The sequence below is a fragment of the Malaclemys terrapin genome, chromosome 7 (assembly GCF_027887155.1).
Source record: "Malaclemys terrapin pileata isolate rMalTer1 chromosome 7, rMalTer1.hap1, whole genome shotgun sequence".
Lineage (NCBI taxonomy): Eukaryota > Metazoa > Chordata > Testudines > Emydidae > Malaclemys > Malaclemys terrapin.
In genome coordinates this window covers 8,641,638-8,659,814 of record NC_071511.1, presented here as the reverse complement: position 1 = coordinate 8,659,814, position 18,177 = coordinate 8,641,638, and the positions used below count along the sequence as shown (strand labels likewise).

General features: G+C 45.7%; 1 protein-coding gene across 2 annotated transcripts in view; it reads left to right on the top strand.

The window, feature by feature from the left end:
• The first annotated feature begins 13,958 nt into the window (after positions 1-13,958).
• The window catches only part of TAFA4 (TAFA chemokine like family member 4), a 113,546-nt gene continuing 109,327 nt past the window's right edge, over positions 13,959-18,177 (top strand). For both annotated transcript variants that reach the window (XM_054035355.1, XM_054035356.1), the window contains exon 1: positions 13,959-14,266. The gene's annotated coding sequence lies outside the window, so the exon portion shown is untranslated. The remainder of the gene's footprint in view (positions 14,267-18,177) is intronic.

Sequence of the window (18,177 nt, the reverse complement as noted above, 5' to 3'; positions counted from 1 at the left end):
GTGTGGCTGAGGATTTCGCTCTTCACTTGGAACCGCAGCATTGAGAGGGTTGTGCAATAAAACAAGAGTAAGTGAATTAACAAAGAACAGAGGTTTAAGTGATACCCAGTAGAAGAATTGGGATAGGAACGGTTACTTGCAACCAAAAGGAAAAATACATTTCTAAGTCTAAAAGCTAACTTAACAACCTAGAGGCTTTTGTTCAAAGGAGCTTTCTCACCCCAGTCGTCCTTCCAGCGGGGCTGGCCAGTCCTTAGCCAGGCTCCCACACAGAGCCCAGAGTGCGGGTTGGCCTTGTCTCCTCAGCTGCAGGATGACTAAAAGGTCTTTTGGCTCCTCCGATATTACTCAAAGTCCATGGGCTCTTCCTGAAGAGCCAGGGAGACTTCCAAAGGGGGTGCGGACTGTGTCCCTGGTGTGCTCGCTAAACTGTTGGCTTCTCATCCCCTCTTGACTTGTATGTAAATGGGGCCATAGGTGCCCACTTGTGGGTGCTCCGGGGCTGGAGCACCCATGGGGGGAAAAACAGTGGGTGCTGAGTATCCACCAGCAGCCCCCCCATCAGCCTCCCTCCCCCAGTGCCTCCCACTGGGCCCCACCGATCAGCGCCTCTCCCTCCCTCCCAGTGCCTCCTGCCTGCCGTGATCAGCTTTCGGAGCATGCAGGAGGCTCTGCAGAGTAGGGGGAGAAAGAGAGGAGGCAGTGTGCTCAGGGGAGGGGATGGAATGGGGCGGGAACAGGCGGGGCGGGGATGGGGTGGGAAGAAGTGGGGCGGGGATGGGGCAGGAAGAGGCGGGGCCAGGGGTCGAGCACCCCCCGGCACATCGGAAAGTTGGCACCTGTCAAAGGGGCATCTGTTGTTTTGGTTCCACAGTGTTTAATTTACATTCCCTTCCCTCCTGTCTGATAGGAAGCCTGTTTCTCCCTTTGTTTGGTCCCAGGCTTTCAGGGCTCTGAGCCAAAGTGGCACAGCACCGAGGCCCCCAGGGTTACAGGGCAGGCGGTGACAGAACACCTTATAGGTCTGGGTTGACCCCACAGCACCACAGATCCCTAAAACAAAACTATACCATACTAACAAAAGCAATAGACCTGCTAAAACAGAAGAATCACCAAGAACCAGTTAACTAAATTGATATAACTTTTTCCACCCTCTGCCCTTGCCCATCCCCAAGATAACAAACCCAAATAGTTTGGGGTCCTGCCCTGCTTATGGAAGGCGCTGTGTCCATCCCTGTGGTATCCATGTTATGAAAATCTAGACAGAAATATAAAATACCACAGATGCATGCTCTGGTTTATGTGGAAGCATAATCTCAGCTCTTGACAGAGAAGATCTGAAATAGGTCCACCCTTGTTGACCTTATTTGCCACGGGACATAGATTAGCAGATGGTCCCATGGATAGACTGCTGCTATATTATTTCATTTGGAGTTTCTATAAATATCCCTAGTTAATTTATGCAAATGTCTTCTCTTCTTTTAACCTCCTTTAACATGTCAATATCTTCCTGGCAATCAGGTATCCAGAACTTAATGCAATGTACAAGGTGTGGTTGCACCAGGGCCAAATTAAGGCATATTCATTATAGGATTTTGAGCCTCGGGTCCTGCATCATGTGAGTACATCACAATCTCAGCTCTCATTGAAGGAAAAAAAAGTAATTCTCTAGCCCTCGTGACTGAAAAGAAAGGCTGGAGAACAGGACCGGAGTGCAAACTGAAGCCAGGATGTTTGCCTGAGTCTGCAAACAACCTGAAACAATAGCTATGAGAAGCGTGAACTGTACATGCATCTGGATGGGATCTTAAAGCCAGGGCTCCACCAGCAAAGGACGCTGTGTGTGAGAAGAGGAAAAAACTGCAGCGGGCCTACTCACCTTTCCAAGCAGATATACTGAGCACGCCCTGTATGTGTGTGTATGGGTGGGGGGACTGGGGGGGGGCTGTGGCAACTCCTGGGATGGACATGAGACCCCACGCTGCTGCCCTTGTTTTACTGATAGAGAGTGACCCCTGCTATCACCATTCCTAGTGAGAGGCACGTTCACACAGGAAGTGGGGTCATGGATTCTGGTGTGTTTAAAGCCCTGGATTGCCTTAATCCAGCTGTAGGTTGCAGCAATATTCTACAGAAACCTCCTGGCTCTGTGATGTGTGATCGTTTTATCTGCTGCAGACCCAAACTGCATCGGCCTTTTCTGTTCAGTGTCCTATTGCAAACTTGTGTCAAATTTGCTGTCCACTGTCACCTCCAAGCCAGTGACACTCTTTTCCAGGTCTGTCCCTCCTGTTGAATATCTGTGTCTCAGATGATATCTCCCATGGGTGGGTTAACTTCCGTTACTTGTGGCTATATCTCACCTTCTTTTCTATGTGTTTTTTTAAACCCTTTCTGCATTTTTGCTGTCTAGTTGATTCTGTATAGTTGGGTGTGGTCACCTCCTAGCTCTTCCGTTTCCATTCCAGTCAGATGTTTGGGCAGTCCTTTGCGAGGCCCTGATGGCTGCTCCTCTTTGTTCCTTGCGTTTGTTTTTTTCAGAGGAATTGCTGCCTATTGCACCATAACTACATAATAATCATTGGGATTTCTGAGACTTCTGCTATACTGGTGGATTTCAGTCCTGCCTTTTATTACCACTGCTGCTTTGTGCATGTGTCACCTAACCCACTGACCTCTCCCTGGGGCTGGGACCTGCAGCACCAACGTTCCAATTCGACAAGGTATTTAGGCGTGTGTCTAATTCAATGGAGTCAATGGAACAACACGCATGCGTAAGTAACTTGCTGAATTAGGCTCTAGGGCTATAAGCATCAGCTTCCACTGATTGAGCTAATGGAGTAACTCCATTAGTTGGCAGATTTAGTAGGCTCTTATCCTCTAACTGCAACCAGACAAAATGAGGACAAAGACTCAGGGTCTTCTTGTGTGGGATTCATTGATGCCAAGGCCAGAAGGGACCACTGTGATCATCTCGTCTGACCTCCTGTATAACATGGGCCATAGAATGCTCCTAGTTCAGATCTTTTAGAAAAACATCCAATCTTAATTTAAAAATTGTCAGTGATGGAGACTCCACCACAACCCTTTGTAAATAGTTCCAATAGTTAATTACCCTCACTGTTAAAAATGTACCTCTTATTTCCAGTCTGAATTTGTCTAGCTTCAGCATCCAGCCATTGGATCGTGTTACACCTATGTGCTAGATTGAAGAGCACATTATTAAATATTTGTTCCGCATGTAGATACTTATACTGTAGACTGTAATCAAGTCACCCCTTGACTTTCTCTTTGTTGAGCTAAATTGAGTGAGCTCTTTGAGTCTATCACTATACAATGTGATCACTTTCGTGGATCTTCTCTGAACACTCTCCAATTTATCAACATCCTTCCTGCATCTTGGGCACCAAAGCTGGACACAATATTCCAGCTTCAGTCACAGCAGTGCCAAATATAGAGGTAAAATAATCTCTCTACTCCTACTCACGATTCCCTTGTTTATGCATCCCAGGATCTCATTAGCTCTTTCGGTCACAGCGTCACATTGGGAGCTCATGAGTCAGCTGACTATCCACCATGACCCCCAAATATTTTTCAGTCACTGCTTCCTGGGATAGAGTCCCCCATCCTGTAAGTATGGCTGACGTTGTTTGTTCCCAAATGTATGCATTTACAATTAGCCTCATTGAAAACATATTGTTTGCTTGCACCCCGTTTACCAAGAGGTACACGTGAGATTCCTATTTCTTTCAGTGCATGCAACACTCCAGATTTCCTAATTAGGGCTCCAGATTTCCTAATTTCCCAGATTCTTTGCCTTCTTGGCATTAGTACCAGGGTGTTGCAGCTGTCTGTGAAATCATTCCTTCTCATAGGAGCTCATGTCCCGTTACTAAACTTCCCCGAGTCTTTCATTGTTCCACTATCTGCGGGAAAGCCAGGATGGCTTCTGTGGTAGAAGCATCTACTTTTTGGACTATAGATTTAGCTTCTATGTCATTTAGGAGCTTCTTGGAATCATGTTTGGCTGTAGCTGTTACCCAACCGTCCAGTAGCAGATTCTTATTGACATTTCGCTTTTTGCTTTTCATGCCTCGTGTTTCGTACCCAAATAATTTTTTCCATTTTCCCCATCACTGCTCTTGAAGCAAGCACATCCATCAGTATGTGATAGTTGTCATTACAAATAGGTTAAGTTCAGGGAATCTTTAAGTCCAGTTTTCCCCTTGCAATCCAGTAGAAGATTCAGGAAGGAGAAAATAATTAGTTAAAGCATTTGATAAACGGATTTGGCTGGATATTTGAATATGGGGGAGAATTTCAGGTTTATTTATATTGGGGTAGCACCCAGAGGCCCTAATTAAATATCTGGGTCCCATTGTGCTAGGCACCTGTACGCATGTAGACGATAAATAATAAAGACTTGCAGAGTGATCGTTTTTGAATCGTTACGTATCCTATCACTGGATCAGAAGCACATACTGAAAGACTAAGGTCCAGATTCTTCTTTCAGCTACTCTGAAATAAATCTGAATGAACGGCACTCACTTCCGTGGAGTTGCTCTGGATTTACAGGCGTGTAACAGAGCAGACGTCAGCCCCTGCTCGCTGTCATTATGCCTTTCCATCCCGAAAGGAAGATTGTTTCCAATCTTACTTAAACTAAGCAGCTTTAATCATTCAGTTTGGACAGCACCAAAACTGGTGTGTGTGTGGGGAGAAACAAACACCACAGACACGAGAATCCTATAATCTTTGGTTTAGTTGTAATGAAATTTTCCAGAATGAGGAGGAAACAGATGGATTCTGATTAATGTCTTGCTGAGAAAATTAAGTATAGGCCTCAGCATCCAATGTTGACATGAGTGGGGTGCACGAATGTCACTCACGCAGCCAGAGTACAGAAAATATCACCATTAGACTGTATTTCATTTGCCTGTTAGATACTGAACTCCCAAGTGCAAAAGGATACTAAGCATTGCATTTAGTCATGAATTAAATATACAGACATATGTAATCCTTTCCAGCGTGCCAGGTTGCTTATCAAAATTGAACTTGATGAACTGAATGAAAGCTGTATTGCTGCCATCTTTTCTTCTCATTTGAGAGTCATTATTTACTGGTAGACAGAATAGTAAGATAAGACGCTCCTCCTAGAGAGAATATTCATCTGTCTCGCTATAGAGTTTGAGTCAGGAAAAGTAACACCGCTTACGCGGATCTGTCAAACGGTGGGACATTAACTTGTAGGGCTATATTTTGATCTCACATCTTTGTAAATCAGAAGATAACTCCACAGTGCTTCATTGGAGTTATTCTGTGGTTTCACTCATACAATCTAACCCAGGGGTTCTCAAACTTCATTGTACTGCGAACCCCTTCTGACAACAAAAATTACTGCACGACCCCAGGACGGGGGACCAAAGCCTGAACTCACCCAAGCCCCATCGCTCTGGGTGCGGGGGCCAAAGCCCGAGACCCACGGGCTTCAGTCCCAGCAGCAGGGCCTGTAACCTGGGCTGAAGCCCTCGGACTTGGGCTTTGGCCTTGGATCCCAGCAAATTTAATGCCAACCTTGGCGACCCCATTAAAATGGGGTTGCGACCCACTTTAGGGTCCCGACCCACAGTTTGAGAACTGCTGATCTAACCTATATAACAGAGGTAGGCAGCCTATGGCACGCGTGCCAAAGGTGGCATGCGAGCTGATTTTCAGTGGCACTCACACTGCCTGGGTCCTGGCCACCGGTCTGGGGGGCTCTGCATTTTAATTTAATTTTAAATGAAGCTTCTTAAACGTTTTAAAAACCTTCTTTACTTTACATACAACAATAGTTTAGTTATCTATTATAGACTTATAGAAAGAGACCTTCTAAAAACGTTAAAATGTATGACTGGCACGTGAAACCTTAAATTAGAGTGAATAAATGAAGACTCGGCACACCACTTCTGAAAGGTTGCCAACCCCTGCTATATAATTATATGTTTAAGAAAATGTAATTCATTCACCAATTGTTAGGATATGGTTGAAGCCAGATGGATATAAGAGGCCACAGTTGCTTGCCTTACTTCTATGAGTAGTCCCACTGAAGTCGGGGGACCATACAATGTTATTAAAGTGAGGGAGACCTGATCCATGTTGAGGAAAGATGTTAATTATGACTGACTTACACTGTTTTAGTTAACTGCCCTTGACTGCTCAAAAGGATGTCACTTGCATAGCTCCCAGTGCATTTCATCACAGAACTTGATGACAGAACATAGAAAGTAGGGGACTCAGATTTTTTCTGTGCTTGGATATTTCCCCCCCGCCCCATTGGAAAATCAATAACGTTAGATTATAGATGGGTGTTTCCTGAGCTTTTGAAAGCTCCCCTACAGGAAAATGAAACTCAAGGGACCCCTGCTTCAGCCCCACTGCGTGTTGTTAAATGTCTGCTCCTCAGATGTATACGTGTCGCCACTTTCCTTTTGCAGGATGCTGCTGTAGATCAAGATTTTTTGAAAAGATTCACATTTTGTTGCAAGTGAAATAGGTCTTTTATTTTTAGAAGTGAAACTAATTCTAGATGCTAATTTCTGGAAGTAGCATAAGGGCTGTCTTACAGTTGAGGAAAATTTAAAAATCCAGGTTTCCTGCCATCTTAAAGTCACTGAAGTCGTGTCTTTTAACATAGAGTGTTTTGAAAATCGCAGATGCACTGAATCTTGAGAATGGCCCTGAAATGACATTACTAAATGGAGCCCATCTTTTAAAGTCATAACTTTTATTTTAAGTGAGTCGTGCAGCTTGGGAAAACCTGACCCTGAGGTTCTTGGGGTTTTGATTGTTTGACCCGGTTTTGCCCTGTGCTGACATACAGTCTATTCTTTGTCTGTCAGATGCAGAGGAACTTTTCTCAACTTTCATGCTCAGTAGAGTTTTTGTGGCCATAACTGTGGAAGATTCCAAATAAGATGGAGATTGATTTTCAGAAAGTTGAGGTTTGATACACAATCGCATGCGGGGTTTGCACACGCAATTAACAAAACGGTGCGTATGCACAGGTATTCATACCCATTTCTGTCTGAAGCTGCCATTATTATGTGCCCAAAGATGGTACACTGCTTGTGCAAATGCAAACTTTCTGAGTAGCACCATTCTCACTAATGATCTTGGCCTGTTCTCACTTCCTCTGTTGTTTCATAGTGCTTGAATGATGATTGATTGGGGATCCAATGCTAGACACTCTTATGCAAACAGCTTCCTGTCTTACATCCTCCTTTGACTTTGTTGCTAGTGATGAGAGGGCATGCTGCCTCTTTATTGTGTCACCTATAGTGGCATCGCTGGAGTGGCTGATGGCCTCTTTGTGGACTACACGTTGTTATTATTATTATTTGTTGCACCTACAGTGTGCTAGGCACACCCACACAGGTTCGGTTTTGGCCCTCCAAACAAAGTCAGAATATCTGTCTTTTCCTTAGAGAGACAAGGTGGGGGAGGTAATATCTTTTATTGGACCAGCTTCCATTGGTAAGAGAGACAAGCTTTTGAGCCACACAGAGCTCTTCTTCATATCTTTCCCTTATTTATTTTAATCTATACTGGCAACCTACATCAGTCCCCAAGCTCCAGTTTTGCACTAACTTAGGGCCTGATTCAACTCTCACTGATTTGTGCAGCTTGATTCATGTCACTTACCATTAATCTTCCTCATATTCTTTCTCCCTTCCCCCGCCAAAGAATATGCCTCTCTTTGCAATGACAACCTAATCCATTCTTGCTACCTAACAGCCCTTTGCCTCTTTAGATAGTGTTTGCTGTCAAAGCTTTTACTTGAGGCTCTTTCACTCTGTACCAAGTGCAGGTGCTACCCTGCTGTCTTCTTCCTTTGTTTTCTCTCTGTGCACCACTTAAATCCCACTCAAGCCCTATTCTGAGGATTTAAAAGGTGCATTGGCTTTGCTGCTGGACCTCTGACAAGGGAGGATTTCGTCCTACTAACAGAATAGCCATCTCCTACCACAGGCTACACGATGCTTTTCCGATTCCATTACTGCATTGCCTCAAGACCTCAGATGCTCCTGGCCCTGCCCCACCAGGATAAGATACTTTATTAATGACCTGATTTACGCCATTGCTAGACACAGCTTTCTTGCGCTTACGGTCCTTCATTTGCAGTTTTTACAGATTTTTTTTTCCCCACTGAAAAATGCCTGGATTTTACAAAAACTATGATTTTTATTGATTTTTTTACCAGAATTTTGGAGCACTCAAGTACAAGAAAATACTGATTATGTTAACAAAATGCAATACATTACAGTAGGTAGATGTGGTTATGTTCATCTATAGTCCAAATGTAAATGGGACGCTTTCTGTTAAAGTAAGGCAGTGTAGTGGAAGATACACACACACACACACACACACACGTGTGCATGAACTGTTCATTAACAGTTCATGAAATAAACCACAGCATTACATTGCTTTTACTCTCAGTGTACTTACTTTTCTCTATTTGTTGATTTTTTTCTGTCCTCCTGTCCCCTAATATTAACCCCAACATGTACCTAGAAAACAGTGAAGTAAATTTTTTGCACTGATTTTCATCATTTTTAAAATTTTAGTAACCAACACTGCTACACTCCCAGGAAATGTTAAAGAAAATAAAAAACTGAATATGAAGGACCTTGTGGATATGTGAAGTAATGCAAACTCAAAAAAAAAAAGGAAGGTCCTGCTCACAACACCAACACATAGGCCTGGGGAAAGATGTAAAGGAAGAAGATACTGAGCTGTAGGAAGAGGTGAAACCAAGTAGAGAGACCAGGGATTGGTCCTGCTTTGAGCAGGGGGTTGGACTAGATGCCCTCCTGAGGTCCCTTCCAACCTTGATCTTCTCTGATTCTATGAGGTGGATTTGTGATGAGGCTGACATTATGGGTGTGGAGCTTCTAATTAATTAATTTGTAAAGTGATAGTTCAATGGACTGTTCAACAACTGCAGAAATGGGTCATGACTAAAAATAGTTTAGTAAACCAGTTCAAGGAAATCAGTTTAGTAAATAGGTTAGTAAATCAGTTAAACTGAGAATACACTCAGTCAAGTGTAGCCATTTTCAAGTTACAGAATGATGAAAATTGGACGTGAGCGTCGGGTTGCTTTTGTCTCGTTATGTAAGCGTCACACCTGAAAGACCCAATTAGCACCACTTCCCATGTACAAGCAAGCCAGTTTAGATATTAAAATGGGGTATAATGATGAATGAAAGCGTGGGACGTGTCTTGGTTATCCTAGGTTCATAAACTATAATTGAATTATTTTTGTAAGCCTATTTTAAGACCTTTGATTTCTGGCTTCTGTTTTTAATTAATCAGCCTGCTCTTGCCCTTGTGCGTTATTATGCTGTTCATTAGCATTCCCTGAGACTACAGAAGTTTGACTTCTGAATAAAGTAGTGTACAAAAGAGAAGGGAGGCTTTTTATCTAACCACTTAATAATTTAAATGGAACTCTTCTTTAATCATTGTTTAACTGCACAATAGCTGTTTATTTAAAACGGGCATCAGCTAATTTTGCAAGCAGAAATAGAAAAAAATGGTTAAACATGTTTAGAAATAATGAGCCTTTTAATTATTCAAATCATCAAAAGACTTAAAACGTATCCAGGATTTACTCTGGCTCATCTTGGCGAGACAGTCACAGAGTCCGGTGAGGTGTCAAAAGGTACAAGCCTACTTCTGTTGGAGGGAAGCAGTGGACCCTGGTAACTGCAAAGCTAAAAGATGATCGGCAGTGTAAATATTGTTGGCATGGCCTCCAGCTGTGAGGAGTGGGGTCTGTGAAAGGAAGAGGTGGTTTGATCACAGGACTGGGGACCAGGACTACTGAGTTCTAATCCTTTCCTATAGGTTTACTATCTTGTTCACATTGGGCAAATCATGTAGGGCTAAAGCCAGCAGGGGGAGAGTGCATGATTTAAATGGTGCAGGATTAAGACCTTAATCCCTTTGCTGGGTTTTTCATCTGTAAAATGGGAATTATAATTCCCCTCGCAGGGATGTTTCGAAGTTTCAGTTAGATGGTATTTGAAAAGTGCTCTCAATTCACTAAAAATGGGGAGCATCTGTTCAGCATTTGTACGTTGAAAACGCTTTACAGCCATTACCTAATTTGTCTGAACAGCACCCCTATGAGATGGGTATTAATATTCCCATTGTATAGATGAGGAAACTGAGTTGGGGTGAGAGATTTGTTCAAAGACAGAGACTTCGTCAGAGCTGGGGTGAGTTCTCAGGCCTGTCTCATGCTCAAAGCGCCTCCCACACAAATGCCGCGTATAACCTAGTACTCTAGTACTTTGCATAGGGTAGATAGGTCTGAAGCAGTGCAAATTTATGCAGGGTGAAGTAGCAATGAGATGAAGACTAAGTAGTAAATGGCACACAGCCTAGCTGTAAATAAATGAAATTGTAGCTCTGAGCAGTCATCAATTGTCCATATGGCTGCTTCACACTCAGAGTGAAATTCAGCACAAGGCCTACATGGGCTGTAAGCAGTGCATGGGTGTGTGCTGTTCCTCTGGGTAAGGGTGAATTTCACCTTAAGAGGATAGTAGGGACACCACAATAGCACCTCTGCAGCCAAGAGAGGAAAAGAAAAACAGACTGACTGAGCCTAAATTTTAAAAAATGATTAGTGATTTTGAGTGCCACCATTTTTGAGTCACCAATGTAAAATACCTTTCAAAAAGGCCTGATTTTCAGAAGGTGGGTGGTCAGCACTTCTAAAAAGCTACCTCCAGGTTGGCACCCAAAAATTGTTACAACCAAAAACATTTGAATATTTAGGCTTGTCAGTTTATATCGAGTGCACCAATCACCATAGTACCTGTGTAAGAGTATTGGATCGGTGTGTGTGTATGTGTGTGTTTAAAAAGTAACTTGCAGTTAGGTGGAAAGTGAGGTTGCACTGACCAAACCATAAATGGCACTTCAATGTTTTCTGTTGGAAAAGCAGGAAAAAAGTTTAAACAGAAGATGTACATTCTTTCTCTATAAAATAATTCACCTAGAACACAGTCATAACACAACAAATGCTCTTACCACTCCCCAGTCCGGATAGTTGGAATTGTGCACTGATGTGCAACCCCATTACAATAATGATTATTTGTCAAATGCTGCCAATGCACTGTATGAGCCAGAGGAGAAGATGTGGTCCCAACCCTGAAGAGCTGACAACTGAAGCAGGAGGACAACCCAAACCACACAGATAGAACCTTCCTCTGGTTCTATCTCAAATCTTTTAAAATATGTATAATGGGCGAATAAGGGCATTTTTCTTGATGTTATTGTCTGAAGGATTCACAAAAATTTGGAGGCAGGTTTAAAGAAAAAGAGTGTGGGAGCACTAAGCTAAGCATGGAGGAAGAAATGAAATCTGACACTAAGGGCTTTATCTTCCTCCAATTTAAGTCACCATTAAAACTACTATTGATTCCCTCTCCTTCCTAGGGGTAGGATTGGGCCATAAGGGAGAGGGGAGGCATGGGATCTATTGGTGGAACTGGATTTTGTGGGCCCCTCTCTCTCATTCTCGAATTATCTAAATGGGTTGCGTTTGCCACTGTAAATTTAAAAATACAACAGATTGCGCTAGAGAAGGTACAGTGATTTTTAAGGTCTTACATACAGTAATGCTGGAAAAGTTAGGCAAAGGTCAATTTGAAGGACCATACCTGGTTGAAATCCACAATACGAATAACCTTTTCAGCTTTGCTCAGAACACCTGAGGTGGTCCATTCAGTTTATCCACTATCTCTTTAAAAAAAGAGGTGGTCCATTCAGTTTATCCACTTCTTCGGATGCTGTAGTCCACGAAAGCTTATGCTCTAATAAATTTGTTAGTCTCTAAGGTGCCACAAGTACTCCTGTTCTTTTTTTTGCGGATACAGACTAACACGGCTGCTACTCTGAAACCTGTCACTATCTCTTTGCATTACATGTTGATGATGGGTGGTACTGCAATAACACTTAAAGGCCCCAGCCAAGATCGGGTGCCATTGTACTATGCACAATACACTCACACAGTAGGAGACAAATCCTCCCTAAAGAATCTGGAGTCTAAATAGAGAAGGCAGTCAAAGGAGGAGAGAGGAAAGTGAGCAGTGGAGTTGCCCACGGTCACCCAGTAGGTCAGTGACCCCTGCATCCAGCCACTAGAAAACTGCCAGTAAAACATCATTTTTCACTAAATGTCACTGAATTTTAATTCCTAAATTTGACAGTCCATTTTCTTATGGATGCAGTATATTACTGACCAGACCTGTGACCAGAAGAAGGTTGGCAGGTCAAGCCTCTGGCATGCTATCATGCCTGCCAAGTTGCCGATGTTTTCAAAAGAAGATGCTGACCGGATTTGCAGACCAACCCTTTGCTTGGGAATTGGCTTTGTCCTCTTCCCCCAGCTAGGGCACGCCTAGCTCTCTGATCCTAGCAGTGGCTCTGCTAGACAGCTAAAAGCTTGGGCTAAGTGGGAAAGCAGCGTGTGCCGTGCAACCTGGGAAAAACATCGAGATCTTGCACTGCAAACAACTTGTGTTCCCTCACTTGCAGGGCTCTGGGGATGCAGCATGCATAGAATAGGGCACTTCCCAGAAACAAAAGGCATCTCCACTTTTACTGTGCGCTATCTCGTGATGGCAGGGGCAAGAGGAACTGGGAACCTTATGGAGCAGAAAGAGGGGGAAAGAAAGAGAATGGGGTGCAGTAGGAAGATGCTAAAGGAAGAACAACAAGTACTGTGCTTCCTCCCGCCCTCTGAAGAGATTGCAGGGAGAGGGACCTAAATTCTGTTTAAAGGAAGGGTTAGTGTATTTGGGAAGGTTGCTTGGAGCCTTTGTGGGCTCAGCTGAGCAGCCATCTTCCAGGATGATAATCTGAGCTCTGAGTCTTCGGAGTTTCCACATCTCTGGCTGACCCGGGAACTGTTTGCCAGACTGAAAGTGGAGACTTCTGTGCTGAGGGGCATTTGCACTAGGGCATCCCTCTTTATGTTCCAGGGGCCACGTAATGGAGAATGGGACTGCGGACACGGTTCTACTGTGGGGTGAGGGAAACAAATACAGTAACTAGCTGGAGTGGACCACATCCACCCTGACTAAATTGGCCTTCAACATTGGTTCTCCACTTGTAAGGTAACTCCCTTCTCTTCATGTGCCAATATCTATTTATGCCCGGATCTGTAATTTTCACTCCAGGCATCTGAAGAAGTAGTTTTTTTACCCACGAAAGCTTATGCCCAAATAAACCTGGTGGTCTTTAAGGTGCCACCAGACTCCTCCTTGTTTTTGTGGCTACAGACTAACACGGCTACCCCCTCTGATACTTAGTGGGTAAGGAACATTAACTGGAAGGCGGATAGTTCTGTACATAAACAAGGGGATGGGAGGGGGGAGAAAATGATTTCTGGGGTCTCCTCCCCGCGAATGTGGGTTCCTGGGTCTCTGTCCACGTAGGAGATCAAGGGGTTTGCAAGCGCTCCCAGGTAGCTCCTTAGCTCCGGCGGCTTATGCTTTCCGCGCAGACGGCCCTGGCCCAAGGCTGGCAGCATCCGCAGCGTTGGTTACCCCCAAGCCCGCCCAGTATTTGCACGGGATGGGGGACAGCTCACCTATGAAATCTCCCTCCCCCAGCCCCGTTATGAAGGCTCGGAAACCTTCCCCTGCTGGGTTTGATGTGGCCATCGCGGGGTTCCGGCGGGGCCGCCCGGAAAGCACGGGGAGGGGCGGGCAGACCTGGGGGCCGGCCGGCTGTCCGTCCCCCGTCCCGCCCCCGCAGCAGGGACTCGCCCCCAGCGCGGGGGAGGGAGCGGGGCTGGCCAATCAGGGCCGGCTGCCATGGGCAGGGGGGTGGCTTTCTGGGCCACTCTAGTTTCAAACCAGAGCTGCAGCCTCCCCGGCTGAGTCTGCCCTCGCCGCGCTGGGGCTCGCCCCGGAGTCGGACGCGGCTGCCCGCGGGGGGAGTCCCGGGGTGGGGGGCGACCCGCCCCACCGACCCGGCTGCTTCGGAACTTCCTCCCTCCCCGGCTCCGGCCGGCGCGCTCTGCCCGGGCCATGGGCGACGAGCCTGGGTAAGTGAGGGGGCGCCGGGACCCGCCGGCTGCAGGTGCGCCCCGGAGCCGGGTGCAGGGCTATGGCGAGCGCCCGGCTGCCCGTGGCGCACGGCTGAAGACGTGTCGGGAGAGGACCGGGTCCGTCCGTCGCTGGAGCAGACAGACCGGCTCCAGGTGAGACCAGGGGCCGGGGCTGGGTCTCCCAACTTTCGGGGAAGAGGGGGCGGGCGGCTGCCAGCCCTGGGTCCCCCCTTTGGTTCCTTGGGGGGCCGGGGACCCCTAAATCCGGGGAAGGGGCTTGTTCCGAAAGGACCCGGGAGCACTTGTCTCCCGGGGCGGCGGCGGGGCTGGGGGCACTGGGCTGCTCGGTGCCGGCTCCCCGCTTCTCGGGGGGCCCCGGGGTGTGTGTGTGAGCGGCCCCATCACCCTCCCTCCGGGGAGAGCCCTTGCGAGCGGCTGCCCTGGAGGGCGAGCTGGGTGAGTCCGAGCCCGGAGCCCGGGCTAGTGGCAGCCGGGCGAGCTGGAGGCGGCGATGGCTGGTGCTCTGCCCGGACGCGGTCTGGCGAAGAGGCTGCCCACGGCCGGAGGTGGGCTCTGCCCCAGGACCTCCCTGTGGCGGGCTGCTGATGCGGCTAACGGGGCAGCAGCGGCGGCCGGGGGGAGCTGGTGCCGAACGGATCGGGGTTGCTGGGGGAGGGCGGAGATGTGCCTGGTCTGTGGGATACAGGAGGAGGGTCCCCTCCTTCCTCCTCCAGCCTGTTGACCCCCTGCAGCCGGGCCCGCCGAGGAAGCGCTCCTGAGGTCCCGCTTGAATCACGGCGGGGAGCTCATCCATAAAGCGTGACATTTATCCGGGAGATAAGTGCTTCGGCCTCCGGGTCCTGGGACAGCCGCGATCCGCCCTCCTCTTGGCCCGGAGCGCAGCGCCGGTTCGCCGGGCTCTCCTCGCTTGTCTGCTCCGCCTGTTTTCTTCCTCGCCTCTTCCTCCGAGCGCTCAAGATGCCAGGCAGGGAAGCCCTGGAAGGGGCTAAACAAAGTTTCGCTCCCATCCGCCTACCGAGTTCAAGGTGGTTACCCTTCCTCTTGCGGCTCTGCTATTGCCCGTCTCCGGAGTCCTCTTCCCCCCATTCCCGCTCCGCGGGTGAACAGGGCTAGTGTGGGTCGGTAGCTTTGGGTTTACTTTGGATCACTTGTGTTTGAAGGGCTGCAGACCTTGAGCCTTCCCACAAATGAGCGTCCGCCGCTTCTAACCGCAGCTGGATTTGGTTCGCCGGAGTTATTGCTCTGATTCTGGGAGACTCCCCGAGTGCCAGACTGAAATGTTCCCTCTCCTGTCCTGAATGTGTCCGCGTCTGTCCGCTGCGCTCCGCTTGGGTCAGCCGTGCCCAACACTGGGTGTGCATACGCAACACTGTTTAAAATACTCCAAATCAGAAGGTTCATAGGATGTTTTTATATCGCCAATTTAAATGATAGTTTGACTCTTTCCCACTGATTACTCAGCGGTACAAAGCAAATAACTCCTGACAGCATACTCCCCGTGTGCCGCTGAGAATCCTCCAAGGGGTAGGCTTAATCATCGCCTTACAACCTGAGCACAGATGTGTTTCGGAATTGCTTTGACATCTATGCTTTTCTGGCACGGTGTTTCATAGCATGCACTTAGTGCATATTTGCATGTTCTGTAATTAGAATTGCTGTGTAGATTTAAAGGGAGCAATAGGAATTTGCACTTTGTTAATAACACTTTTATACTAAACGATTAGCGAAGTGCAACATTTATTCTTCAAACAGGTAATGATACAGTTTAATCCATGAAGTGACTTCAATTCATGAATGCCGTTATCAGAATCATTATGGATAAATAATGACTTATCTGTTCCCAAAGTGACCAGCTGGCTATGTGCAAACTGCCTTTCATATGTGCATCAATTCACCAATCAGGACCTCCATTACTTCAAGGTAGACCTAGTATTTTACAATGCTTTTTTAAGTACATCTGCCTTCAGCTTTGACTTGTCTTGCCCCCCCCCTAAGAAAGTACCAGCATGTCAATTTACATTACTAAGAGAGTATCAATATTTGATGTACATAACGTATTTTCATGGCTGTTCTACTTGTGAAAATGTCACAAGCAATCAGGGAAGCTTATTTTTGCAGATGTCACGGTTACATTTTTGTTCCTGAGAAATGGATTTGACTTCATTTTGCCAAACATTATGGTTCCTGAAATAGTTTTTATTTCCTGGACCAATTGTTGTCTTACCACTGGCAACCTCTTAACATTTTCAAATGGGACCTTTTGAACACACACACACTTTATTTTAGCTAGGGATATTACAATCCCCATTCCTCTCAATGAAGCAGGCATTCTTTGCTGACCCCATTCCACTTCGAAAATAAAAACTGAAGATAACCATTTTAAAGCACCCGATCTCTTTCACTCTCTTTCAACAAGTAGCTTTATTCTCTGTTGCAGTGATTTACTAGCACTTACACTGATGATACTTGCTATGTAGATGATTGGGATAATGTGCATGATGTTAAAACTGCAGTCACTGGGGTATGACCTCACCAACAGCCAATCAGGTGACTGCTTTGGACACACATTGACCAAAACTGTATTCTAAAACTGATCTAGTGATTCTGCATTGCTTCTGATGAATAGGGCAAGGGTTGACAGAATGGACTGATACTTAACAAGTTTGGATTGCCTTTCTCCTGCCCCCAAAAGAAGTTGAAAAATACCCACTTTTCAAAGACTTCTGGTTAAGAGATGGGTTGAATGTTGTTACCTTAGTTTTCAGTAAACCAGACATTAGTACAGTGTGCTACTGCCCGATTATTTTTAAAAAACAACAACCTGATGAGTTCTCAATCCAGACCTTGCATTGTCATCTGAACAATCCTGTTTCTAAACATCCTATATTTGCAGGCACTAAATACCATTAGTGCTTTGGATGTGATCCTACTGCAACCTTGTGAGTAGCCAGGAAGGGTTGCAGATCTGGGCCCTATGTTTTTACTACCTTGCTACATCCCAATTAAAAAAACCAATAGCTTTCGGTAGCTTTTGCAGTATTGGGCCAATATTACTGAATCTGACCCAACTTTTGCAATGTACATAATATCTATGTACAGTCTGTTCTCCTCCACTTCATGACACTCACTTGAACGTTATTGTTGTATGAACATTTTGGGCCTGATCCAATGAAGAGATTTTGATTGACTTCAGTGGAAGTTGAATCAAACCCACTTGTGGATATACCAAAAATGGTATATATGCTTGTAACTGGTGTACATTCCTCTGCTATTTTTTCACATTTCCTAGAATTCACACTTTTGAGCCTATTTAAAAATATTTTGTGCACCAAGTTCAATCACTGGTGTGTTTCATTTATATTGTTTCCTTGCAGTTATTAAATAATATATATTATCACTGCAATTTGTATATGTAGGAAGTATTAAATTTCAGTGAACCGCATGAAGTATTCCCACACTGCCCCTGATGTTCCCCAGGAGTGTGTGTTGTTCTCATGCCTCGGCTACCCATTAGACGTGACAGGATACATTTAATGAATTACCTTTAAATTAGAAGGCAGTAAACAACTCATTATTTGATTAGAGGAATATTAAAATTAGAAGAACGTTACAGTCTTTTGATATCCTGTGGCACGTTTTTTACTAGCTAGGAAGTGACCTGGGTTACTGCAGAGAGGGGAAGTCTCTAGAGAATTGTAATGATTTTCATCTATGTGAAATCTAATTTTTGTAACGTTTTTTGTTGTTGATGCTATTGCAGAGTTTCTGCTTTCCAGTTTTAAATTAATACAATTTGTTATTTTGAGTGAATTTAGTGCTTGTAAAGGGTGTTGGGTGGACAGCCTTGAAGGTTGAAATCCCCTAATTAGAGAACAAGAACCGCTTCGGCAGTGCTAAAGCAAGCGTGATAATGGGCTTCAGTCCTTTTTGAGGGGTCCTCAGCCTTCTAGAAATGAGATAGTAGCTCTGTCCCTAGCCCCATTTAATCTTTGGCCTCTATTCAGGCTTCCCACCAGTGGTCACTGTGGTTTATGTGATGTGCA